Here is a 27483-nt window from a genome sequence, read left to right as displayed (position 1 = left end):
CAGGTCAAGAAGATGGCAAGTAAAGCCAGAGCTTCTGCTCCCTAGCCATTAATGGTGGGTGGCTCTTCCCGAGTCTTGTGGCACAGGGACATGTAGGAGGATGAGAGAGTGGCTCTGTGGAGTGCGATGAGTTATTTGGGCTCTGCCGACCTCCCTGCGGGGGCTGCCAGCCTGGCTGTCAGCCGTGCAAGGGTCAGCATCTTCTGCAGGGAAGCTTTTCCGCAGCCCACGTTGTTTTGAGTGTGCATGGCTAGACCTCGGCGGAGCTGTCAGCGGGTAACAGCTTTCACTTGCTGTTAGCCTGGGCTGGATTTGTGCAGGCACCCTAGAGAGGGAAAGGCCCGGCAGCCCTGTATCGATGCCTGACAGCACCTTCCTATTTGTATACCCAAGCAAGGAGACAACTAGCGAGACAACCGCACTTAGCCCCTGCCAAAGCCAAGCGCCGGAGAAGTCCCTGATGTATTTAGAGAAACACACTGTCTTGCCGTGTCTGCTTTGGAGAAACCTTGCTAATCCTTCCTGAAAAGCCCAAAGGGGGATCCAAAGCAGCTTTTCATTAGCCAAGACAAGCCCTACAACTTCCCCAGCAAAATACATACAACGGGAGGGATGCTGCCGTCTGCCTCTCTGCGGCAGGCTGAGTGACGGGGGAGCGTGTGTGGAGGGAAGGGGAGAGACGCAGCCTTTGTACTGGGAGCAGTGGTGTGGGCAGGAGAGGGCTGTGGCTGCCAGCGTCGCACCGGGAAGGCGCTGGGAGCTTTGCATTGCAGGAAGAGGTGAGAAAAAGCAGGGTTCCTCCCTGGGACTGCGCCGTCTTTCGGGTATCCCCTGGGGCTGCAAACTTTGGCGATGCGTACCTGCTTTTTTCCCCACCGGAGCCTGTCCAGGCTCATTCCTGGACTTCCTAATGATGGATAGCCCTCGCTGCTGCCCGCAGGCGGGCAGGGCTGCCTGGCGTGTTTCTCTATGCATGTGCAAACAAGCTATCCCTGACGCAGCGCCTTTATGGCAGAATGACTATATCCATTGGGTTGGGCTGTACTGTTTCTTGCTGAGGCAGTACAGCTAGTACAGGAACTGCGTGTAAACAAGTCCAAAGTGCGTGGAAAGCACTTATTTAGACTTCCCACTGCATTAGTGAAGGGATGGGAATTCATTTCTCAATGAGGCTAGCTGAGCCGTTGGTGGCGGTACATATCCTCAGGACCCGGAGCAGAAGAGTGCAAGCTGCAAGGCCATTAACAAGGCTGCGCGCATGTAAATACTCTGCCGCTTGCTTTCATGCGTCCCTGCTGCGTATCAATCCCCGAGCTGCTGTCTCTGCTTCCCCTCGTCTCTCCTAGCTGATAGACCCTTGAGCTGCAGCAGGGTAGATTGCAGCCCGCTCGGCATCACGCTAATAGGTGATGCTAACAGGTTGTCAGCTCTGTGGCTGTAAGAGAATGCATTTCCCAGGCTGCGGTAGCTAAATCCAGATGGATGTGACTTCAGTGTCCGCAGTTCCCCTCTTACATTGCAAGACTTGCAGTGGCTGAGAGAGTGAGTGCTCTGGCGATACCTGCAGGCTTGGCAGAAAATCATTTTCGGTGGTGGAAAGTGACTTTGCTGTATGGATAAAATCTTGTGAAATTACTCTGGGGTAAGAACACTTTGTTTCAGTCTCCATCTCCTGAGATGCTGACGTTGGAAATGTCCAGATTTGCCAGACCTGCTCTCCATGCACCCATTTTAAACGCTGATTTGGGTTTTTTTGTTGTTTTGCATGGGCGTACTTGTGGCCTCGGGGACAAGAGTTCCACTAAAGCAGATAAAGGGCTTTTAAATATGCAGGTTTGCTCTGCGGATGCATAAGCGCCTGCTAAGGTGTGATTAAAAAGAATAAATCCTTCTGAGGACAGGAGAATACCTGGGTGAAATTAAACCCCTGCTGAAGAACTGGGCGTGTGCATGTATATACACATGCATAAATGTATGTATGTATGCCTGTATTCTGGCATATAGAGGTATAGGCATAGATGTAAAGGTGTCATCTTGGTGACATGGTGCAGGCACATCAGACCTGCCCGTCGGGTGCGAAGGGGCTCTCCGAGGGCCCTTCGAAGGGGATGAGATGAAGTCAAGAGCAGTATTAATTTAGATGGCTTTCCCTCCCGCTCCAGCGCTGTTATTGTGGTGCTGTTGGTGTGTAATAAAAGACCTTTTAGTGCGGGGGGAAATCAAATAGCCTTACGCAAATGCGAGTGCGTCTGGACTGTGATTATCGTAATGAAATTGGTGATTCAGCTCTGACTCTGTGTGTCTCCTCGCCTTTTCTTAAGGCTTTTTTTTGCCAGTCCATGGATTGATAGATTGACACCTGAGTGCCTTTGTTGTCGGGAGCTTGTCATTAAGGGTCTGTGCATTGCTTAGAATTTAGACTAACCTGTGCTTTTCTGGCTGGGGGATATTTTGGGAAAGAGGTATGAATTTTATGAGATGGACCCAAGTAGTAATAATGAAGGCTTGGGGATGGTAAAAAGTATTTCTCTCGAAGAATAGGAAAATATTATGAACCTTGACATCTCTCCTACTCTGGAGGCAGGCTCTGAAGTCTTAGCGGTGGAGAATTACTTGGAGAACATGCCACAGGGTGGTGTTTCCTATGCCCTGTTGTGCCTCCTCTTTTATCCCCTCTCCTGGCTTGGCAGGGCTGAAAGGGCTGTCTGTAAAGGAGAGCAAAATTATTTTTCTGGGCTAAGGGAGCTCCAGCCCACCTTCTTCCCTTCCCCATCAGCTCTGCCTATGCCCATGATCCTTGGTCCGGGTAGCATGAGTGCTGCTGATGCTCTGGGGTACCCGAGTGCCTTAGATGCTGTGGCAGCCCCGAGCATCAGGGGTACTGGTCCAGTCAGGTGTACCCGATGGCTCCCAGTACCAGATACCTCAGAGGAAGGTGCACAGAGCCCAGTATGATCATTTGCCTGGGAAGGATTTTCTCTGCAAATCTCAGTCAGTTAGTGATTGACTTCTGCACCAAAGCATGAGGGTTTAGATCCCCGGCGTGTTTTTCTCTCTTCTAATATAACGATGAGCTTCCTTATGGGTCTTCTCCATCTCTAATTTCTGTGAAGCGCTATTTCTGCTCCTCCGTCATCGCGGAGCTCAAACCAGGCTTGTCAGAGGCAAGTGGGATAAAAAGCCGCCGACCTCTCTTGTTAGAGACATGCTTCTGTGGGTTTTCTGGGGGCTCGGGGACTGCGCTACCAACGCTCTCAGAGAAGCAAATGCACTTTGTACAAACCGTTTATCCTCTCTGTGCCTCTGTTTACCCTTTTAAAAAGGTGTAATACTCGCAGAGATGCTGTGAGGATCAATTACTGTTTCTGTATTCTGAGATCCCTGGATAAAAGGCTAGAGAATTATCCTGCCAGTCTGCCTCAAATATTGTTTTCATTAAGATTAACACTCTTCAGTAAACAGAACCGTTAAAGCCGTATTAGGTGTTTAATAAGTAATATGTAGTTGATATCCATCACGTTGTCTTTTTGTAGTGAGCTGTTGGGTAACGCATAGTAACAGGCCTGTTGAAGTGAAGCATCCTGCTCTAATTGCTCTTCACTACGTATTTGATTAGTGGTACTTGGGGTTACGTGAGGATGATTGGGTGGACCTCATCAAAATTCCTCGTCTCAAGGGCACGGAGGCAACAGGAGACAGAGGAACAACATAAACAGCTCTAGAGACTCTTGAGGCCGAGATATGTATGCTGTGCCTTGCAGTTAGCCTCCTAAATCTGGAGGGAGGCAGCTCAGGGCAGATGGGGTGACTGGGGAATGGGCAGAGGGCTGTCGAATCCTCCTGCACTTGGCATCTCCGAAAAAAAAAAAAAAAATCAGGTGCTGTGTTTTCCCATTGCCTGTAGGCAGTATCTGTGCATACTTGACATGTAGTTATGAAATCAAGGCTGCTTTAAATGGAGTGTTTTTGTGCTCAGGCTCCACCAGAAATGAAGGGAGCGTCAGGTGGAGTTGCCCTCCCACTCCCCTGTCATTGAGCTCTGTGGGGATGGCGGCGTTCACAACGGGAAGATTTCTTGGTCTGTTGCATCAACTGCTCTTGAAATGTACCTTCTTTTTTGCCAGTTCGCGTGCTCCTAGACCCTTCCAGGTCAGGACCTCTCAAATACTCCTCCTCCTCGCTTATGGAGACTGTCCTACAGCCTTCACCATGTGAATAGGTCTCCGTCTCTCCCAGTATCTGGGTTTTACTTGGCTGGCAAAAGCGAGGTAGCATATACCATTGCTGAAGAAAAACAGACTTTTAAAAGCTGACAGCCAGAACTGGGTCCTCAGCTGGGTCAAGTGCAGGTGCATAGAGCTGCGCTGATTTACGCTGGCTGAGGTTCTGGCCCATAATCTTTTGTGATCTGTCATAAATATTATGTTGATTTAAAATGAAGAGGTCTGTCTCAAACTTGACTGAGCTTTCGGTATAAATAGTGCAACCTTTGGAAACCTGCTTCCATTTTGTCCTTGCTGCCGGTGCAGACATAACTTTAGCTCAACGCTGATGGTTTGGTAACAGAAGGCATTTTCCTTGCCCATAATTTTGCTCAAACTTGGAGGGTTTTGCTTTCCAGTGGGCTGGACTGGGAGGCAAGCAGACCTGTGCCTTGGGCTCCTGGCTACTGCAGCCACCTTACTGATGCCGTCTTATAGCAGTTTCCCTCGCTTCTGGAAAAAGCGGTGCTGGCACCCGGTGACCGGTTGTGCCGAGGCATGTTCACAGTTATTGATGGTAGCTGTTAGGCGCTGATATTGTGTGCAAGCCTGGAAAGTGATGGGGACATTACAGCTGTGATCTGCAGCGTGCACGGAGTTATCCGCCTTGGCAACTTGAACGGCTTTTAGCGGAGACTGACATTTGAATAATATATATATGAAAGCCAGTTGAGTTTCTGAGAAATTACCTTAGTCTGAGAATACGCCCTGACCCTGTGTGGGTGCAATACATCCGTCTCAGTCTTGAATATTGGGTGGCATTCCCAATCTGTACGGTGGAGGCTGATGAAGACGGCTGCGTCCTTTGGCTCGCTGCGGAGCCGCAGAGAGCATCTCTGCTGCACTTGAAGGCAGGCGTGAAATGACAGTGCCTGTAAGCCTTTGGCTGCGGGTTCCTTCCCCGGGGAGGTATGTACTGAGATATCACTGACTCAGAGTACTGCTCTCCACTAAGTCCCAAGGAAATCCCGTTCTGCCCACCAGCCAGAAAGGGAGTCTGCCGGATTTCTCCCAGCCTGGAAATAATGGGAGAGTAACACCAATTAAGAGGACAGGCTCAGCCTGTCTCCTGCTGCTCAGCGGAGAAGATCAAGGCAGGTTTGTCGGCGTTTGAAGACCGACCTTTGAGGAAATTGCCAGTGAAGATGTTCTGAAATCGCTCCAAACCTTGTAAGTTGCTGCTGTTATGAATACAAATCGGTGGAGTGGAGTTTCATCTGAAGAGGAGCCGGTGGGGAACCTTCTCTGCTGCCTGGCGAAGGGCGATGGGGCCGGGGCACTGCGGGGTGCCGGTGGGAGCCGAGTCCCAGGGCGATGTGCCGGCAGGAGAGGGCTAAAGTTGGCAGGAGCAGAGACGAAGAGGGAAGAGGTTGAACCAGAACATGGGACCAGAGCAGCAAAAGCGAAGCGGCTGTTTGCCTTGAGCTGGGGGGTGAAAAGAGAAGGGTGGCGTTTTCCCCCTAGGATTGCCTCTCTCCTTATAACCCACATCTTCTGGAGCAGGGCGAGGGCTGAGGAAGGCAGATGGGGTGGTACAGCTGCATGTTTGTTAGCTACGTGCTCAGGCAGCCTTGTCCCCAGGCTGGTAGTTGAATATAGAGCCAGTGTTTAGCCGGGTATCACTCAGCTTTGGCTCTCTGGGAGCAGAGGAGGAGAGATGTAAGAACATCTCCATCGCGTTGGTGCCTCTTTAGTGCAGGCCCATGAGTGTGTTTTGGCTGTCGGGCTGACAGCAGAGCGTAGCAGCCTGACACCCCATCCCTAGCTGCGCCTCTCTGTTGCTGTGTTGAGGGATGGAGCACGCGGGTGAAACCACTTTTTTTTTTTTTCCTGAACACAAAGACCCAGCAGGCACAGCTGTCCCTGGGCCACCAAGCCATCTTGCCACCTTCTCCATTGCACGAGCTGCGAGGTGCCAGCAAGGAGCTGCTTGGGCAGCACGTCAACCTGCAGCCCCCACTGTTTGCAGCCTTCTGGTGCGTGGACGGAGATGCCCAGAGCTCCTCGGGTTCTGCAGGCGTGTTTTTAACAGTCTGCTTTCTGCCGCTGTGGTGTCAGGGCAGCTTGATCTTTCAGCATCCCAGCAAACTCCTGCCAGCCCTGGGGGAGTGCTAAGCCTGAGTCCTCCAACCTGGGGCCTGGCACTGATCTTTGCCAGGTTTTGGCTGCTTGAAACAAGACATTGCATCTCATGGGCAGCTTTATCTGAGCTCCCTTTGACGCTAACCAAGCCATACTGGGTTAAGCTATCTGATTGCCTGTGTTAACTCTTGGCCCCGGGCTTTGACAGAGGGCAATGCTCACGGAGAGCAAGAGCAGCATCCATTGCTTGCTCAAAAAGGATGCAGTGCCCGTGCACCAGTGCCTGGACTGTCTGCACCTCTGACCCGGTGATTTATTTAAACCCTCGTTACGGAGTTCATCCCTCCATAAGCCAAGCCCAAAAGATGGCTCCAGCAATCTGCAGGGCTGAATTAAACATGTGCTGTTGCTTCTTGCAGTCTCTCGCTAATTTTTGTGCAGGGAGGGAGGAGGGAGAGCTCAAACAGATGGCCCAAGTACCAATCTCACTGTCTCTTACCTCCTTACTAAATAAATGAGCGGTGCAGGGAGAAATTCAGGATGTGTAATGCGCTCTCAGGATCTGCGCTTTCTAGGCAAGGCTGGGCTGTCCGAGGCTGCTGGGCTCAGTGTGGATGTTACTCTTACACCCTCTTGTCTTGAGGTACCAGTTAATATATGCAGCTCTTGATCAGACTCTCATTATTGGGAGATTCAGCAGGGACAGCTAGCATGGATTTTATTTTTTTTTTTTCCCTGCTCCATGTTCATTTAGTTCGGTAATTTCTTTCCCTCACGAAGCTCAGGCTCAGATGCAGTATCTGGGTTTTCAATGAGGTCCATCTTTGTTTCATGGTTGCAACAGGCATTCGGTTTTCCAGCTGTGAAACCCCCCTCTCCTGCCCCCATTTTAAAGGATGGTTTTTCTTCGTATGGTGGTGCTGGATGCTGTCAGTGAGAGCGATACATGGGAAAAAGCCAAGATCAGAGAGGCAGTCTCTGCCATCTTGTGAAGGCATTAGAAAATCTTTCTTCTGTCAAACAGGTACATCTCTCGAGGAAGTTGGTGGCCCTGCCATCCGCTCGTCTGGGGGTGGCAGATGGATGCAGCCACCATATCCATGGTGTGAGGGCCTCAGCTATGGACATGAGGTCAGGCTTGGTCAGGCCCACGAAGACCTGCTCCGGCTGGGCAGGGCAGACAGCAGAGCCTGACTGTGTCCCTTCTTGGCCAGCCCTCCTGCGCGGAGCCTGCCGGCTCGTCCGGCGTGGGACTGCGGAGGCGAGCGGGAGGCAGAGGTGATGCAGGGAGGGACAGCAGCCGCTGGTGGAACAGAAAATGCTGACATAAATTAATCAAACGAGGCATCTCGCAAGATTGAATTAGATCCTGATTTATGACTGCAGTGCTGCTGCTTCTGCAGTTCCTATGCTCCATGCTTATTCCTCACCTCCTGATTTATGGGGAGGCTATTGCTGAGAAGGGGCCCCTATGGAAAGAGTGGATGGATGGATGGATGGATGGTGATAGCAGCTGGGCTAATACCAGCCATCACATCATGTTGTTCCTCAGGACTTCACCTACTCACCTGCTGTATAAGCTCAATTTCTAGGCGTTTTAGATGTGTTGCATAGCTCTTGAAAGAGCGGTGCCTAGAACAGGAGAGAGCCTTTAGTCCTGCATCTTGTTCATCCTTTGTCTCCCCAGCACCACCAAGAAAGCCCCTACTAGCACCTTCCTATGACCGGCTTCCCCCAGGCTGCTGCAGAAAGGTCTTTCCAGCCCCTTCAGATTGGGCTGGTTTGTGTGACAGTCTGGTTTCCCTTCCGAGAGATGTTTCTACTCTCTGGGATCCAAATCCCTTAATTTCTATTTCAACCTGAGAGCTCCTGTAGCTATTGGCTTCCTTATCGTGCCTGTAGAGGAGAGCATGATTTGTCTGGACGTGTCCAATACGTTCGCACGCTGTACAAGGCAGCAGGTCATCGGAGCATGAAGTGGGCTGAGCACGAGCAACTTCTCATCCTTTGCACTCGCAGAGGAGCCAGGGTAGCTTGAAGGAGGCGGCTTTGGAGATATTTATGGGGACCTCACTCCCCATGCGGAGGGAGCAAGAGAAGATAAAGGGATTAGGTGAAAATTGAGCGCTTTGGCAATGGACAAGCTCACAGCAGAAAGTTGGTGTGTGATTACTGATAAGCAGGGAAGGGAAGGACTGTGGACAGCATGGAAAATAGGAATGTGTCATTCGTGTGCGATGAGTTAGAGGAGGAACCTGAGGAGAAATGGAGAGGGTCCATGGAGCAGGTGAGGACAGGGCTTTGGAAAGAAATGAGTAAGGTGCTACCTGCCTGAGGGCTACCTTGTTTGCCCACCATCTCCGTGTAGGATTCATTCAGCTTCTTTAATTCCACATAGGAAAAGCATTTTCCAGAAAGCCAGCCCCTTCCCTGGCAGCGAGTGTCCCTCTGTGTGCTGGCTGGGGTGGGGAACGGGAGGAGGACTCTGCTTCAGCAGGAGGGCAGTAGCCCACAGCCTTGTTTGCAGTGATGTTCCCTGGGTACCTGGCGTCAGAGATGAAGAATAGAAACAGATCTTCTGTCTTCCTGCAGTGTATTGATTTTTTGCTCCCTGTTCTGGCCTTTTGCTCGTCCTTTTCAGCAGCTGGCAGTGGAATGAAATATAAGGTTTGAAAAACTAAAAATACAAAAAGTGACAGCTTCATTGCTCCGAGTGATGGTATTTCAAGGGGAAGCGTGACCTGAAAAAACGGAGACGATGCCATCCTGGCCTGCCTCTGCTTGCTTGCCGAGGAAAGGAGCGGTGAAAGCAAGGGGGCTCAGGGCTGGGGTGCTGAGTCGTGGCGCTGCCGTGCTCGGGAGTGACCCTGCTCCTTCTGCAGAGGCATCTCTGAATTGCTTTGCAGGTTTGGGAATGGGAAGGGATGTCTGCAGTCCTAGGACACGGGATGTGCTATTCTTGTCCCTGCCACACGTTTGCATGGGACACAGCAGCTTGCCGTGCCCCTGTGTCCCCATCTGAGAAATGAAGGTGGCTCTGGGACCCTTGGGTGATGGGAGCAGGGATAAACCTGGTGCCCTGTTGCTGGATATCTTGCACTGCCGTACCTGGAGCATGATTTTAAGGCTGTTTGCAGGCTTCTGAGTGGTTACTAATTAGCGACTGCCGCAGCTCGCTGCAACGCGGCAGCCTGCCTTCGGTCGGAGAGTGCCCAGCAGGGTTTAAATTACTTGTCATTTGCCTTGTTTTGCTTGGCCATTTGAATGGTTGACTCTCTCCTAATTGGCATTGTAACCACTGGGGTGATACGCTCCGAGGTTCTTGATTGGATTCCTTATTTTGGGGGGGGGGAGCCTGGCAGATGCCGCAGAAATTAAGCAACGGGATTTAATTCCTCTGTGTCGTTTGAGAGAGAGGTGATGCAGAAACAAGAAATCCCTTGCGTTTTCCATGTTAGGACAAACTCAGCCTGGGATTTGGATGGTGCAGGCAGAGGTTAGGCGTGAGGGAGCTTCATCCTTTCCATCCTCCCTTGGTGCTGCGGGCTCCTGGGCGTTGGGAAGGCTGTGCAAAGGCGGAGGGCTGGAGGAGCCACGCAATTGGTGTGCTTGGGTTGTGCCAGCAGAGATGGGTCATTCTGGGAGGTCTTTCAGGGCAGTAGATGGGTTAATCTGTGCACGCCTAGCAAGGAATTACACAGCCCAGAATTAGAGCAAGCACAAAAACTGCCCCTGTGCCGTAGCAAGCATCGCAAGGGCTGTACGTATGGGACGGCTGGCTCCAGCCCCAGGCTACCAGCCTCCTAACTGCGGCTTTACTGGCAGGCTCACAAACCCGAGGGGTTTAGGATCCACGTGAGCCCTTGGGAGTTTCTCTGCCCCACTGCACAGCCGAGCTCAGCGGTGCAATGTTCCTCTTATTAAATCCGATGGCGATGAATGGGACATGACACCTGCGTATATGATTCAAATCGAGTCATCCCATTACACGGTGTAAATCAATAAACAAAATGTAGCCACTGACAGCATTTACAGTTCCCCCTATTAGTGCCAACCAGCCCATTTTCTGTGCGTGAAAGAGGCATTTACACCCCATTTAACTGTGCTTTGATGCAGGATCCTGTTCCCGGGAAGAGTGGAGGCTTTGACAGGTGACATTAGGAGAAGGGGAGATCTACAGCGCTCATTTGCAGAGACCTGAGCCAAGGGTTGTGAAACATATCTTCCCTTGTTTGTGCTGTCCATCACCCTAATTGATGTGTGGGGTTGGGAAATAGAGCTTGGACAGGGCTGGGATGGTGCCGGGAGGGCTGGGGTAGAGCTGCTCTGGTATTTCCCAATGGTTCACGTCCCCGGGAGAGAGGGAAATGTTGTGTTTCTCCTTCTATCCTGGCTGGGGAAAGGTCTTTCTCTTGAGCTGAGTGACAGGGAGGGAAAGGACAAGGGAGAAGCAGGCTGGGACATGCACCGGGAGACATCGCTCTTGGAACACCTCAACTGTCTGACTTGATTTTATTTAATGGGCTCTGCAATCTGGTGATTAATCTGGTAATCAGAGCAAATGTTACAGTAATGGCTGGCAATAAAAATATAACCTAAAGTAGATACAAACCCTCTTTTTCTTCTCTTTTTCTTATTTTTGCTCGCTGAGAAATTGTCAGTTGACATCTCTCCCCTTTATGAGAGACGGCAGGAGGGAAAGGGAGATGCATGTGATAGGAAAACCAGGCCCTGCTGCATCTTGCCGGGGCTCAGAAAGCTTCCCCCCTCCTCACCGGTGCGGTGGGGCTGAGCAGTTCCTCCACCCTGAATTTAGGCAATCAGCACCAGTTCGTGCAAGTATTTTTTTGGGGGTAGGCATGGACAGGGATCAGATCAGCTGCCCTTGGAACTGAAAATTGATATTTTTGTCTCATTTCCTGGAACTCCACCAAATCTCTGAATTATTCCAAAAAGGACAAGGAAGGCCTCTTTCTGCCTGCCTGCCTTTTATTGTTGGTTGATTTTGTTGGTGTTTTGCCGCTGCAGTTGGCTACATGGATGAAAAGGGCAGTTTGTGACCAGGAGGGAGAGGGATGGTTAGAAAACAGCAAACGGGAGCAGGGATTTTGCAAAATGGACTGCTTGAATGTGATTTTGGCAGGATAGGGACATAAATCTAGGCGTGTTTTTTACATTCCCCATCACATTTTCCTGCAGATTTCCACCAAAAAAAGTCCCCTAAGCCCCAAAATGCAGCTTGGCAAGAGACAGCACTGGTGTTGATTCTGGAGGAACAGTATTCCCATATGCTTTGCTTAGTCCAGATCTGCTTCCAGTAAATATCCCCGGCAGCCGGTATTGAAGTTCGACTCTCTGCCAGTCATCCTCATCGGAGACTCGCATTTATTTATCCTTTGCAATTCCCCTGGCGAACGTCCAGGGTGACTTTAGTCCTTTCTTTCCCCGGCTCCTTGAGCTTTTTATCGTAACCCTCACGGGAGCGGCGAGGCGAGGAGCCCCTGTCCCCTGGTGCTGAGGGATGCAGGGGATGGGGATGGCATTTCAGACTCGATGCTGGACCTGAAGCTGCAGGCTGGAGCCCCGTGGGTTTTGCAGGGAGCGGGCTGTCAAACGGTAAACAGCGCTGAAGCTCATGCAAGAAGTGGGAAAGGGGATGTTTCAATGCAACTTCTCATTAGAAAGGTGAAATATATCAAAATGGGTTGCTGCTTCGTATTAAAAGGGTCGGTTTTGATGCTTCCTTTCTAATTAGGAACAAGTCGAGAAAGATTTTGAAACCTTTCATGTGATCGCGTTTGAGATGTTTCCCCCGCTGACCTCAGGAGCAGTTTGCGTTTGCGTGCAAGGACCCCGGGGCTCTGCGAGGGGCAGTGCTGGGTGGGAGCAGTGCCGTGCGCTCGCTTGGTGCTGTGGCCAGTAGAAAAAATAGCCTTGGACTCGATGAGTTTCAACCCAAAAAAGCTTAATATCGGCAAGACGGCACCCGCAAACTCATTAAAGCTCCTGGAAGGTGACTCGGCACTTCTGCAGCAGATTGCAATGAAGAGAGCTGGCGGTGTGTTTGCCTGCCGGTGCAGGGTTCTTTTGCACCCTCTGGCACCGAGCACCATCGTTAGTGTTGCTTGATTTCACTTTGCCACCTTGGGAAAGATGTTTCTTAATGCCGCCGTGTCCTGCGTGCCCTCCTCTGCCCTTCTCCAGGCTGCTGAGCACCGTGTTTTAACTTTGAAGGAAGCGCACCCTTCTTATATGTCTTTCCCATCTTTCTTTGGCTGTCTATCACCTTTTGCTGCCAAATTTCCTGGACTGTGAAATGAAGCTTTTATTATCTTCCGAGAAGGGGGGGACAGAAATTAAATTAGTGAAATTAAAAAGATGATGATGATGACGACTGTAACCTAACTTCAACCCTTTTCATTACGCCTCACGTAGCGAGACAGCAGGCTGTGTTCTGGGGCTTCTGCTTGGATTGCTGTAAAGAACCGAACTTTTACTTTCAAATTAACCTGTCAAATCATATATTTATAAAGGAATTGAAGGCAGGAGAATGAGGGTCCTGGATATTCCCACGCATCAATTAGGGGGAAAATTAATTACAATTTACCAGCATTACCGAGTTAGCACTCCCTTGATTAGAGAGCAGATCGCTCTGTGCTGTGGAAAAAGTTAAAATATGGGGTGTAGAGGGAGGTCGGTCGGTCCTGGGGCTGGCTCTGCGGGCGGGCACCCCCTCGAGCGCGGCCGCTCGGGGTTGGTGTTGCCCTCAGAAAAACTCTTTTGAAGCACCGAGTTGGGCATGGGAGTGTTGGACGCTCTGCAAATTGTTCATTAGACCTTGACGAAGCCCATGGCTTGGGGTTGGGGTATTGCCAACGCTGGGGCAGGGAAAAGCTGGTTCTCCTTGTCCTTGTCAGCACCCCTCACCCCATCCCGGCGCTGCATCCCTGGGCTGATGAGATCCCTGCTTGAACCCGTGTTGCCAGGGAGTCCCAGAGGGCCATGAGATCTCTCTGTTTATTCTGGGGGTTATTGAATATTTAATGCACCTAAATTAGTGCTGGAAGGAGCTCCCGGGCTGTGGTTCCCCTGGTGTCTGCTCACGTAGCTGCTAAATGGGACCCGCTGCCGCTCAGCAGAGACCTGGGGAAATGGCTGCAAAGCTGCTTTTCGATGGGAAAGCCAATATCATCTCTGCGCCTAACCGCCGGGCCATTAGCAATTTGCTGCCGCAATAAAAGGTTGCGGCACGGGCAGAGGCCATGGGGCGAGGCGAGGCACAGACGGTGCCCTGCCGACGATGGTTCAATCCAATATCGCTTTATTTTGCACCCTCGGGCAGCTTTGTGCCATGGAGGCAATGGCTGCGGAGGGGGAAGGTCAGGGAGATCTTTGGTGGGGTCTGGGAGAGAGGGGAGGCAGATTGTGTGCTGCAGGGAGAGGGGGGATTTCACGAAACTTTGAGTAAGTTTGGGAACAGATGAACCTGGCACGTGGCCACCTTGCAAAGCCTGTTGTGTTTGGTTTTTTTTTTTTTTTTTTTTTTTTAATATTCCTGGCATCAACCACGAGCGAATATGAAGTTCATAGGCTCGGAAAGCCGAGATTTGGAGGTCGAACCTCAGGCAGCGATGCAAAATACCAAGGTGCTGAATCCGGACCGTGAATGTAATTATGTGTGGCTGGAGATCACCCTGAGATGCAGAGTTAGCATCCCTGGGAGGCAAGGGCAGCGTGCCTACAGGGCTTGCATGGCTGGTTTATGTCCAGACAGAAGAGTGCCCTATGTGAGAGTGCCTGTTTCCAGGCAACTGGGACAGAGATGTTTAATATTTGCCCTGGGAAGGTGAGATCAGGTGCTTGGAGAAATGGTCCAACTACTGGGACTGTAGCTCAGTCAGACAGCTCGTTTTTTCCCTCCCTTGCAGAATGAGGGCTGCTTTATGGCCGGGGTGTGCCACCTCTTATCAAGGGCATTGCAGCCGTGGCGCAAGGTGCCAGGGACGGCGTGGGAGGGGACGGAGAGCCCAGGGCTGCTCTCTCGCTCCCCGTGTCCCTGTTCCCGGGGTGGCGGTGGGCAGGATCCAGCCTCTGAGCTGCTGCTGTGCCTGGAGCCGCGCAGGCTGGGGAGGCGGGAGCTGCCTGGGATGGATACGCGGGGCAAGGGGCTGCTTTTCAAGTGTGATCCAGCTGTGGCATCTCCTGCTTCTCCAGTAGGAGCCTAAATTCTGCTCCTCAGAGCACAACCCTGCACCTAGAGCGAGCAAAATAGCCACGTACCCTTCACCTGTGGGGTACTACCACAAAAAGGGGCTTCTTAAGCCAAACGCCTTTTCTCCCCTATTTCCGAATCCTTGTTTTCACCGTGGGTTACACACGATCCGTCCCCATTCCTCCAGTGAGAGGAAGGGCAGTGCAGGAGATTGAGGTCATGAGCAAAATGGTTTGTGTCTGCCATCCCTCAGTGTCCCTGCCCCGGCGTGGGTTGCCCGCGGGCTGCAGTCCCTCGGGTGCACCCTGTGGGTGCGAGCACCTCCTTCCAGGAGGTCCTCTCCACTGCATGCCATCAGGGGTGCCTGGGGCGTGAAGGACGCTGTGCCCTCCCCTGTGCGCTGTCTTGGCCAAACATTTTGGGGATTGCTCCCTCCGGGAATGTCACCCCATTCCCCTTTAGTCACCAGCACTTGCTGCTGCCAGTGAAACCTGCTGCGAGCCTGCACAAGCAGTCAGGAGCGCGCTCTCTGCAGCAGCTCCAGGCTGATTTACACCAGTGAAGGATCTGGCCCTCCAAGGGAGCCGAGGGTGGGAGAGGCACAGGGGTGAGGGACCCCAAAAGCACGAACATCCCTCTGACAAGCTGTTTGAAGCCGAGTTGATCAGAGAAGGTGACAGCTCTGCCACATCTGGGAACAGTTTCTGTGTCCTCCTTGCTGACAGGAGGAGTTTGATTCCTTTAATATTTGATGTGTTCTGTCTTTTGCAATGTTTGTTTTTTGGCGTTGTGGGTTTTGGCTTTTTTTTTTTTTTTTCCTTTTTTTTAACCTACGCTGCTCCTCAGAAACAGCTTCCCATTTGCAATGTGGATGGGAACTCTCTGGAGAGGAAGGGGAGGCAAATGTGACTCTCGAGTGGCTGGAAACTCTGCCTGACCTGTGAGGTTTCTGCTGCTTCTCCCCATCCTCCTCCATCCACCCTTCCAGCTGGAGTTAGGGGGTTGCATCCTTCCCGTGTGCAAGAGGAGGCAAGGGACCTGCAAGGGACCATCCCTGCCCCTGTGCCACCGTGCCAGCATGCAGGTGAGCCCTGTCCTGCCTGTGCCCGCGGGGCTCCCACCCGTGTGTGCCCACCCCTCCGTGTCCATCCCAGGGAAACGTGGGGGCCGAACAGGCTCCGGTGCTGGGGAAGGCTCCGGCTGCCCCGTGAGTCCCCTTGGACCTGTCCTCACAGGGGAGGAGATGGGTGTTTTGCTGTTGTACGAGGAGCCTCTGGCCAGGTGACAGCGCACAATGTGACACTGCAAAGCCTTTGGTGGCTCCCGGGCAGAGCTGGCATCGGGGATGTTGCCACTCAGAGACTGGCGCTTGTAAAACCTCTTGCGTGGCCAGGATGCTAATAAGGCTTTTCATCCTCCTCCTGCGCCCGGTCCCCTCCTGTGTCACTCTGCTCGAAGAGGGGGGTGGCAGAGGGGAGGTGACCTCCTGGGAAACTCTTGGACTATCTTGCTTCAGACCCCTTTTTCCCAGCCCAGGCCCGGCTCCTGCAGGATAATGAGCTGCTGGCAGCTCCGTCGGAGCGTTTCCAGCAGCTGGGTGCCCTTGGGCTCAGCGCGGCAGCTGTGGCAAGGCGCTGGCGCAGAAGTCCCACCTGTGGGATGCCGTGCTCCCACGGCCAGCCCCTGCCATACCCGTTGCTGCTGCAGATGGGCAAAGCTCCCACCTGGAGAGCCAAATTTCCTGCAGTCGGGATGATTTCTGCTCCCCTGCCGGCTTCCTTCCCTCTCCTGGCATATCCCTGCAGAGGCAAATGTTCATGTGTCTTGAAATGCTGAGCTGAGGCTGTCACTACGAGAGGAGAGGGCAGGGGAAGCGTGTGCTGAAGTCGCTCGGGAAGATTTCTGGAGTCTGTGCAGAGCAAGCATCTGCTTTTTCAGTTTAGGGCATGCAGGGTGTGGAGAGCCTCTGCAGGCAGCAGGATGGGGTGGCCAGGGCTGCTATGGTTTTCGGATGGGCTCCCAGAGCAGGACCAAGCTGGGAACATGTTCCCCTTCGAAGGGGAGCTTTGCTCGGCAGCGTGCTGCCCGTATGCCTGGTGGGAAGGCAGGAGCAAGACCCCAGAGATGATGAGCGAAGGCTCTCCCAGGCTCAGCACTGGCAGGGTGAGCTCTCCTCCGTTCAAAGGCTTCCTCCCGTTGACATAAATTTAAGTGGGTGCCGCAATTACTGCAGGCTCTGACATCTGAAACGAGCGGAGCCACCCTTGCTGTAATTCATTGCCACTCTGATTACAAGGCAGAGCAGGGAAAAGTCAAATTATCAAACAAAGCAAAAAGAGAAAGGGAGAAGTCATGCCTCGCCGTTCGAGGTCGGGTTGCCTGCCGGGGCAGGACGGGAGGCAGTGCTGCTCTGTGCCCTTGCCGCGCTCAAGGGATGTTGTCCGGGCTCAGGTTTGAAGGTCTGTCACCTTGGGCACGGTGGGATGGAGAGGTGCATCTCTGCAGGATTTGGAGGTGTGGGTGCCGGTGTGAGACAGGCCAAAGCAGAACAAATCAAGGACGTGCATTTGTGGGCATTTGCCTGGGCGAATTTCTTATAAGCGGTTTCTGGAGGAGTGGGGCTGACATGGGAGTTAGTTGGGCTGGAAGGAGATTACTGCTGCTTGGCTCCCGGTCAGTCATACAAATCCTGCTTTCTGGTTGCTTACCAAAAGCCAGACATGATGTGCCTGACAGCAAAGCTGTGGCTTGAGCCTCCTGAGCTAAGGAGCACGAATTTCCCCGTTTCCTACTCCAAGCACCTGAGCTGTTGGCCATCTCTGCCTGAGGATGCTGGACAACCAAACGCCAGCTCCTACCCAGTATCTGCGCTTTTGAAACTCTCTGCCTGCATTTCCTAGGGGATTTTGCTCCTGCCCACCAGCTGGGAGGAGGAGGAGGGCTCCTTCGTGCCCCCCGCATCCCCCTGGGGCGCTTGGGCAGGGAGCAGCAGAGTGCCCTGGGTAGCCATCGCTCCTCTTCTGCTCTTCTCTCCCTCCTCCTTTTCCTCCTCCCAAGGTGCATTTCTACATCTGTCGGATGCGGCGACGTGCCAGCTCGGTTAATTACAGTCTGCTTACCTGAATTCCCCCGTGCAATTCCGGCTGGATAACGGTATCCTTTGCTAGCTGGCCTTAAAGAAACACAGGTGGCTGCCGGACCCCTCTGCCTTCGGGATGTAAACGTGGGTTTCTTGGTGCTCAGAGCTCCTCCAAGGCAGCAGCAGGGCAGTCGCGGTAGCCCTAAAGGCTTCATACCCAGTCCAATGCCTGTTCACTTGCTGCTTGGCTCCGGGATGGGTCTGGCATCCATCTGTCCAGGAGGGCAGCTGTCGGGGATGGTGGCAAATGCAGTACTTGGGAGCAGAGCTGGAAGCCGCGAGCATCGTAGGAGGCGAATGAATGCACTTCAGAGCTGCTCTAATGGTTAAGTGGACAAGATAATGCGATACTTTTTTTTCTTATTGGCCCAACAGATAAGTTATTAATGCACGCGCTTTCAAGCGGCGTGTGTGATTTGCATGGATACAATAGAGCAAGATTTTCATTATTTGGCGGGGCGCTGCTTGATCAAGGGCTGCTGAAAGGAACTCGGGGCTGATTTTGTGCACTATTTATTGTTCTTCATCACCAGCCGGCCGGGTGCTTTGTCCCGCCTCAGCTCAGCGCCTCTCCAGCGTATCGTTAGCAAAAGAGAAGCATTTCATGTGTGTCTTGTCAGATGATAAAGTTAGCAACATTCACAGTTACTTTGCTTCGGTTGTGGACCCTGGTTCAAGGTTTGTCGGAGGCAGCACTTGTGATTTGTGTTAACAAAAGCCCTCATCTACCGCATGCCGGATGAGATGCGAGTCTGGCATCTCGAGAAGAGGAGTTTAGGAGGCGTTGGCACGGGAGGTCCTCTCCCCATCACCCTGTGCTCCATCTCTGGCCCCTTTCAGGGGAAGAGGGCTAAAGGCAGAGGAAGGATGCCCTGAACCCCCCCAATCCCTCGCTCATCCTGTGCTGTCCTCCAGCTTGGGCGATCCCCAGGGCCTCTGGGGAAGCAGCATGGTCCCGCAGACCCTGCTTAGCTGCACGCGGGTGCCTGCTGGTTGTTCATACTCTAAAGCAGCTTTTCTTTGCTCCGACTCGTTTTTTTCACACTCTCTCTCTAGAAGCCGATGTAATCTCTTTCCTTATTGACACTCATCGCAGGTCTGTATTGAGAATAATGTCCGGGGTGATGCTGGCAGCTCAGGAGCTGGGCCGTCAGGTTACTGAAGCCCCATTATTTGATATTGCAATTCCTGCCTGCTCAGGAGCTGGGCGAGAGCGGTGTCCTGTGCTAAGACCACGGTGTGGGACCACAGCAGGGATCCTCGGTAATGCAAATTGCTCGATAAGGGGTTTCCCTTGCTCTGGCATCCCTGCTCTATAAGCAGCAGAGGCTTGGGGGAGTTCCTGTTATCTTCCCGCTGGGAATCAGTCCCTTCCACCCAGGTCGCCAGAGCTTGGGGTTCAGAGCTGCTGGCGACGGGGAGGATTTGATATTCAAGGCGTAGGGGCAGGAAAGCATAGCCTGAAAGGTGTCAGTCCAATTTCACCGGCCTTTGTGCCTTTATTTATCTGAAATCCCACAGAGCCATCCTTCACTGCAGCTTGTATCAAAATTCATCTGATTGTGGCCTGGGTTTTGCAAGGTGGTTTTTTTCCTTAAAGCCCCAATTCCTGCGATGCCGCAGGAGTCTCAGGCTGCCTTTTCTTTCTGATGAGAAAGTTTCTCAGAGTGCCAGAGCAAAACTGGGAGATGTGAGCCTTTGGAGGTGAAGCTGAGCTTTTGTAGGGGGAGGAAGCTGCCCTTCCAGGCAGGGGTTTATTGCCTGTAAGCAGCTGGCTTCTCCTGTGCCGCTGAGCTTGTCCATGCGATGCTCTAAGCCAAGTTCAGCCCTGGTTGTTGTGCAGAGTAATTGTATAGGTGCCTGCATTTAAACTAGGTGTGAACCGGGGCCAAAAAGTAGACTCCTCAAAGGAAGCAGCCTCATCTTCTCCACCTACCTCCTCTTACCCCATATTCTGTCTTGGAAACCTCAAGGAGATGGGGACCTGGTGTGCAAGGTGTGCAGGATGGAGGCTGCCCAGGAACTTCAGTCTCCTTCTGGCCGCTTTGCCTTCGGCAGAGACAAAGCAGCCTCTGGAAATGCTTGCGAGCCCTCGGCAGGTGAGGGAGCGTGCCGGGGTCCGGGCGGGATGCTGCCTGCACGGCACGCTGCCTGCGCGGCCGAGCCAAGGAGGGAGGGTCGTGCGACAGCTCGTCGAGCTGGCCGGCCCTTCGGCATATGGTGCCGTCGTGCTTGGGTGCTTCGTTTTAAAGAATTATCAAAGAACTCGTCCATCTGGGCCCCCTCGCCGCTGCCGGTGCGGCGGGGCGCCGAGCAGATGGTTTGCAAACAAAACAGCTTCGGCTGAGAAAGGGAAGGAGACCTGTCCAAAGTGGCGTGTGGCTGGAGCTCAGCCCCCTTGCTCCTGCAGGAGCATCTTCCTTGTGATGTGCAAGCGTCCATCTGCAGGCAGCCAGGCTCCAGCGGCTCTTGCGTGTGTTTGTGCCCCTGCAAACCGCCTCACGACTGCGCTGCGAGGGCTTTGGTCGCAAATACTGCCCCGGAGGGCTGGCTGTGTGCTGCTCGTCCCCGCTTCCCCGTCCCTGTATGCACATACGAACACTGCTCCGCACAGGCTTGTGCCTCGTCATCCTTGTGAATGTGAGATCGCCTTGCAAAGGTCGGTGCTGAGCGGTATAGGGAACGGCTGATCTGCTGCTTGCGTTACCTGATCTTTCCCTGAAAATCCTTCAGCCATCCAGTCGCTGACCCTGAGATGTGACAAGCTCACAGCTCTTGCCAATAAAGTAGTGACTTGGTTTGAATAATATCTGACAATTATGTGCTGAGCCCCAGTGTTATGCAATATTTATGCATGCGTCTGGACTGTAAAACAGTGATTATCTAAAAGGAGTAATTGTTTGCAATCTTACACTGAATTTCTTTTCTTCTTTGGCTTTGGAGAGCCACACTGTTAATCAGCGGCACACGTGCCGCTCGTTAAACGCTTGCACTAAAACCAGACCCGCCATTAGCCCAGCAGGGCTCTGCACGGTGTCTTGGTGCGGTGGCACGAGGCTTTGTGCGGCGCTGGGCTGGAGCGGTAGCAGGGAGGTTTATTTTATTGCCTCAGTCTGCCTGATTGCTCATGCTTGGGAAGCGAGGGGAGGTAAAGAGGGTCCAGCAGCCAGCCCCTGCTAGCTGAGCTTGTGTGGGAAGATGGGCTTTGATGTGATGAAGAGCAAACTCATGCCATTGGCGAGAGGTGCCTCGGCAGAAGGGCTGAGCCCAGGAGCCCTGCTTTCGGGGCACTGGCCAAGCTCCCCTGCGTTTTGCCCTCCCTTTTCCTCCCGGACACATTGGGCAGCTCGATCGTGCTGCCATGCCCTTGGAGCAGAGCAGTGATTGAAATCTCTCTTTGTTTGTCGCCCCCTCCGCCGCAGCAACTGCCTTGTTGCCTGCCTTTTATTTTTCCTTTTTCTTCTCCCTCCTCTTCGTCTTTTTCCAAGTGTTGTTTGCTGTCAACCTGGGCCGAGGAGGAAGTCAAAGCTGAAAAGACAAATGCAGGCTGTCAGATTGCAGGGGTGGGGTGGGAAGGAGGGGGCAGCCAGTCCTCGGGCCCTGCCGGCAGCGGGAGGAGGTGTTGCACGACACACGGGAGCCCCTATCGCGCTGGGGCCGCGGGGGTGATGCTTGTTTCTGCAGCGCAGCAGCAGAGGAGAAAAGTCTCTATTTTGGGGAGAAAAGCGTTGCCATTCATTTCCACTCTGCTGGGGCGGCACCGGGGCAGACAAAATGTTTTTGCAACTTGCACTCCATCACCGACCAGCAACGGCGCGGTCACAGCGTTTGGCACAGGAGATATCCCAGTGTAATTCCTGCAGGGATGCTTGGATTTGAGGTGGAGGAAGGCTCAGGGAACCAGGAACCACCCCGAGGTGGGAGCTCTCAGGCAGCAGAGATAAACAATGTGCCTGGTCAGCAAAACAGGCGGTGGAGCCGGAGAGGGCCAGGATTACTGCTGCCACAGCTTGTTAACATAAACTAATACAGGCTGCTGCGTTGGACGCAGAGAGATACGAGGGAGAAAAATGGGAAGCGTGTGCAGGAATAAGGGCCCTGGTAATGAACCTGGCAATGAGAATGCAAAGCAAAACAAAACAGGAAGAAATGCTTTCGTTGCAGAGCCCGGGCTCTATCTGCTCTAGCTTCTTGCTGGTTTTCAAAGAGTTTCTTCGTGGCTGTCCTGCCTGGGATTGTGGTTTCCAGCAATGCTACTGGGGTCCCCTATTTGTTCCAGAGTTGTAGGACGAGAGAAACGTCCCGTTCGGGGCCTCGCTGGCACCAACCCCAGTCTGGGAGGGGTGCCCCACCGTCGCAGTGTGGGTGTGAGCAGGGCGATGCTTCATTGCACCTCCTGGGACTGGAGCTCACAGCAGGAGACACGTTACCCATGACCAGGGCGGGTCGTGCACCCTTCCCAGCCCACGCAGGACTAGCTGTCTGCTGCTGAAGTGGAAGACCCAGTGGTGAAATGGCTTTGGGCTCCTGCAGCAAAGAGCAGGGCAGGGTCTGTAGCTGTTCCCAAGAGATTTGGGGTGAGGAGACCCCTCGCACGCCCTGGCAAGGGAGGGATGGCGGCAGCATGCGATGCAGGGATCGCCCTGGGATGTGCTGTGTCGGTAGAAAGACACCCTGAGCTGCTGGGTTGCAAGAGCGCAGGTGATCTCCAGCCCCTCTTTTTTGGGTAGGAAAAGCGTGGGGAGGGGAGCTTGCTGCAGCGTGTGGGACCAGGCGCCCGCCCCAGCAGCCCGAGGCCAGCCCTTGCTGAGAGGCAGCGCTGGTCTTACGAAGTGTGCCTTCTTGCCTAAAGGCTCCTGTCTTATCACAGGTCCCTCAGCCATGGACAATTCATCTGGTTTTATGGTATTGACGGAAGAATCCAATCTGCAGCCTGTAGCCGGCAAGTTCAGAGCCACGCAAGGCTGGCTGGGGAGGAGAGCAGGTTTTATTGATGGTCTGGGCTCCTGGAGGTTGTGTGGGAGGAATCTTGTTAATGGATCCCTTGGGCCATTGCCTCCTGACACTGCCATATCTCCTTATATCTCCTTATTCACCCACCTCAGCTTGTACGGTTTCTCTCCCCCACCCCACCCCCCACCCCTTTTTTTGGAGTAAATGTGGGTGCTTGCACGGGCTTTGAAAAATGCAGCAGAAGCGAAAGATGTGGGGCCAACCCAGGCACCTCCCAATCCTTTCCCTTTGCAGAGCCCTAATGGGAGGTGCCCCGTCTCTAGCGGTGTGTCCTTCAGTGTCAGAGACTGCTGCAAAAGATGTCTCGGGCTTCATGACGTGGCTCTGACAACACAGAGCGATGGCCTTGCCTCCAAGGTGAGCAGGGAGCTGTTGATGGGGAGCAGCCCCATCGGTCTCTGGCGTCGGTTCAAAGGAGTGAAAGGACGATCGCTCGCTGCTCTTCCACGCAGCCAAATTAGACCTTGCAGAAACCATCCCGTAGCCTGGCGCTTGGTGGGGAAACGCTCTGCAACCCGAGTTGTGCATCCTTCTCATGGGAAGGGTGATGCTCGCTTGAGCCTCCCCGGTTGGCATCGCCGGGCGTGCAGATCAGGCTCCAGCTTTCTGGCCCCGTTTTCATAATTAATTGATAGTCGAAAATGTTTGACAAACAAACAGCAAACAGAAATCAAACCCGCTCACGTGCGCATTAACATTTCATGTTGCCTTTCTTGTTTGTTTGCTTTTAAATCACAAAACGCTGTGATACATTTTTAATCGAAAGCGCTATTGGCTGTTTCCATCACTATTTCAATAACTTTCTGGATAAAAAAAGAAGTTCAATACAGAAATGTAATGGGATCTTTTAGGAGGTGGGCGATGGGTTTTTGACAACCGTTTCCATTTCTACAAAGGACGTTTTTGTCAGGGAGAAATATATTTAAAAACATGCTTATTTGAAAAAACACTCTGAGCTCTCGGGATGCTCTTTGATGGCTCTCTGCATCCTTGGCGTCTCAGGGCGGTACACGACGGGCTGTGCGTGGCGTGATGACTGCTTGTATTTAGCTGGCGTCGATCTCGGTGGCTGTCCCCAGGGCAGGGTCCTCAGCCCCTCGAGGACTTGTTTCTTTGCAATCACACGTTGCAGCCCTCCTTAAGGCGCTCTCAGAAGAAAATCCTCCCTGCAGGCTAAAGCCAGTGACTTGCATGTGACTCTCTTATCTTGAAAGCTTAACTAAGGTTCCCCCCTCCATCCTTTCAAGGCAGGAGATGAAAAGCATGTTTGCATGTATCTGTGTGTGTATGCAGGCACAGTAAATAGTGGGTGGGGAGTATTAATACAGGACTAAACCCATCCCTGGCACGAATCACAGGGAAGACATATGTTGTGACAACTTTCCTAAGGGGGTTCTGGCCAAGGTAGATACCAAGTGTTCCCTGGAGGGAAGGAGGAGGGAATGACAGCTCTCTTCTTTCCAAGACTGATGCAATTAAAGAGTTATAATGTCCTTTAACTTCTCTGCCCTTGGCACTGTTGTGCACTGGCGTATTTATTTTCTTTTTTAGCACTGATGAGTGGCTAATAGGCTTTATGCAGAGAGGCAGGAGGCCCAGAAATACAGCTCAGCATTGCGAACAGAGGAGATTATTGTATTTCCCTGAGAGTGAGCATCCATCCATCCATCTTCCTTGTGTGGCTGACTCTGTGGCTAAGCGTGAGGTTAAAACCACTGTCCTTCCAGCTGTCGGTTAACATGCTGAACTTTGTAAAGGGAAGCTTATTTTAATTTAATAGAAAAATACATTATACATAATCCTCACAATAAATTTCCCTCCGATCTGAAGGAGAATCTACCGGTGTAATGCGCCCGCCCAGCCCAGCCCAGATACCTGCAGATTTGTGGCTGCATGGCTTAAATAATAACAATAACAATACCAGTAGCAGTAATATCCTTTGCTGCTGTCCTTGAGTGACAAAGATGATGGAAAATGAAGTTGTAGATAGCTGGAGATGACAATGTGAGTATCCTCTACCCATCTTCCAGGTTATTAGCAGGTGTCAGTCACTGGAAGGAATCTAATCATCTCCAGACGCAATGATGTCTCCAAACATCAGCCGTGGTGCTGTGGCTGCAGAAAGCAAATGGTTTGTATGGGCTCGATTCCCATTTCTGCTCAGACCTGTTAGAGAGGCTGTAACGGTGCAGATGTCCGTGACCACATTGCATCACTTGCTGCAGCGGGGGTCCTGACACCCTGCTCCTGGGAGTCACCGTAACAAGCGTACAACACCCGCTACCTGTTGCTGTTGTGAAGTTGCACTACCGATCCTTTCATACCTTGCTCTGCTAACTGCCCTTACCCGGTTATCCATCCTTCATCCTTGATAAACTTGAGAAAGATGGGGATGGTGAGGCTGTAGCTGTTGAGAAAGGGGGGAGCATAAGAGCATCTGCTCATCTGCCTCCCCGTCCCTGTGGACGTGGTGTGCATTTCATGAGCTCTTCTGGAGCAAGTCATAGAGGGGAAAAATTGCATTGCTCCCTTTGAATTGGCATCCTCGATGGGTAGTGGTATAAACAAGCAATAATAACTGCTTTTTGAATGAACACGACACACACGATGGGTGTGAAGGCTTGCTGCCGTGGGAAGGCTTGCTCCCACGTGCCTTTCCCGGAGGGTCCGGCTGGTCCGGAGGAGCTGGGGAACCACAGAAGTTCATTGTTTTCCAAGCAGGTGGTGCTCTGTGAGCTTAAAGTGAGCACCAGATGGGCAGAGATGATGAAAGAGGCATCGGCGTGAAAGGCTTCCCTCTAGGGTGTTAAATATTACATTCACCGAGCCCGCCGAACTGTTGAAACCAATAGAACTAATTAGAGAGCCGATGCCCGGGAAGGACGCGCCTTGGCTAGCAGCTGAAAGAGATGCCAGATCATACAAAAACCTCCCTTTGTCTGCTCCAGCATCTCGCGTGAGCGTGGCGGGCAGGGCACGCTGTCATTTGGGGGATGGTGCTGGAAAGGGAGCGTGTCCTGTGTCCCAGGCCCACCTTCCAGCGTGGATGAGGGCTGGGAAGCAGAGGGGCCAGCTGGCTCCTATGCAGGAGGTGGGTTTTTTTCCCCCCTTCTCATCTGCTAAGCAGATTGAGAAGACCTCATCGGTGTTTGCATGCCTTTGGAGAGCTATGCTGTGCCCTGTGCTCATGCATGAGGTCTGCGAGGAGTTTCCAGCGGACGGGAGAAGGAGCAGGGCTTGCCGGTATCGTAGGGGCTCTGGAGAGCGCGTTAAAGTCACCATCATGTGGCTGTCACCCTAATGATATCGCAGTGAGTGGTGGCTACTCTTTTTTGGTGAGAAGTCGGGCTTTGTAAGCAGAGAGACCTGGTGAACCCATCAGTGCAGGCTGAGCACAGGGTCCATGTGGGTTCTGCTGGATTTGAGGTCTTAACCCACAGCTATCACGCACTGCTCCCCAGTGATGCCCTCCGCGGGCTCGACGGGGGGCAAGCGGGCACCACCGCGCACCTTGCCCCCCCAAAATCAGTCTTTCCCCAGGTCTCTGTCTCTGCTGCGGAAGCTCCTGCCGTGGTATGCAGGAGAGCCGTCTCCACGTCGTCAGCGAGAATAAATCCATTACTGCGCCCTTGTCAGTCTGGGGTCCTATTTTCTTAATGGGCTTGTTAAGAGCGTGCGTGCCAACAGCTGCCCTGAAAGAGGGCAGAATTAGCCAAGCCAGCCCATACCATCTGTGGCCTCAGTCGGAGCTGCTTCATGTCTTTGTGCTGCAAGTACCCCTCTGCCTCTCCCTCCCTGGCAGCCCTTGCAACGGAAATAATAATAATAATAATAAAAAGAAAGGAATTAAGACAAGTAGGCAAACATAAAGATGAGTTGTTGCGTGGCGTCTGTGCAGATTCTGATCTCAATGTCAAGGGAGCATCATTCCAGCCTAATGGCATCTTTCCGTGAAAGCGCTTTGTAGCAGTCATAAATAAACATGCCGGCTGAAAGGCACGATAACAAAAAAATGGAAACTGAGGCAGCCAGGATCTTTATTATTGAGCAGACAAAGCATCTGTGATTAGTAAGAACAGGGGAGAGGAGAGGGTAAAAATAAAAGGCGGCCGATTGTGTTGCTGCCTTGTCCGTGTCAAGCGAGGATCTGGCTGTGGTAGGTTGACAGGTTGTCTGGATAAATAGTTTGGGGGCAGAACATACATTTCTGATGGAACTTTCTTTTTTACAGCCGAGATCAGGAGCTCCAGAGGTACTGTCAAGGACGGACGAAGCTCTATAAATCAGGACAGGCTTTTTTGTCTGTCTGAAAAGTCTTATCTCGGAGTTCGTCCAGGCAATTTTTTGAGGTCTCTCTAGCTTCCTCCCCGCTCCTTATCAGAGCGCCACAGCTTTAAATGCAGATAGATACCCTCTAATGGAAGCACAAGCCAGAGCCCGCACTCCTTGTAAGTGCCAGCTCGTAATTTAGTTGTGTGCCCTTTGGCACTGGTGCATCCATCAAGAGCAGCAGCGGCAGCATCACCTCCCGGCACGCCAAGGAGCGTGCTGGCAGCGGGGGGCTCGGCCGTGGCGAGGGGCACCCCCGGCTCGCGTCCTCCTTGCTCAGTGCAGGACGAGCCATCTGTAAAATGGGCTCACACCGGTGGGGTTTCGTACCATGTGGTTGTGTCGAGGGGATTAGGGAACGATAAAGAAATCCTTTCTGGTATCTGAGGCAGCAGAGTGGAGATGAGCAGGGTGTAGAGCGGTTTCCTGAGCAGCTATTTCTCTGC

The sequence above is a fragment of the Platalea leucorodia genome (assembly GCF_965183815.1).
Source record: "Platalea leucorodia genome assembly, chromosome: 20".
In the NCBI taxonomy this organism is placed as follows: Eukaryota; Metazoa; Chordata; class Aves; order Pelecaniformes; family Threskiornithidae; genus Platalea; species Platalea leucorodia.
This window is presented reverse-complemented; position numbering follows the sequence as displayed.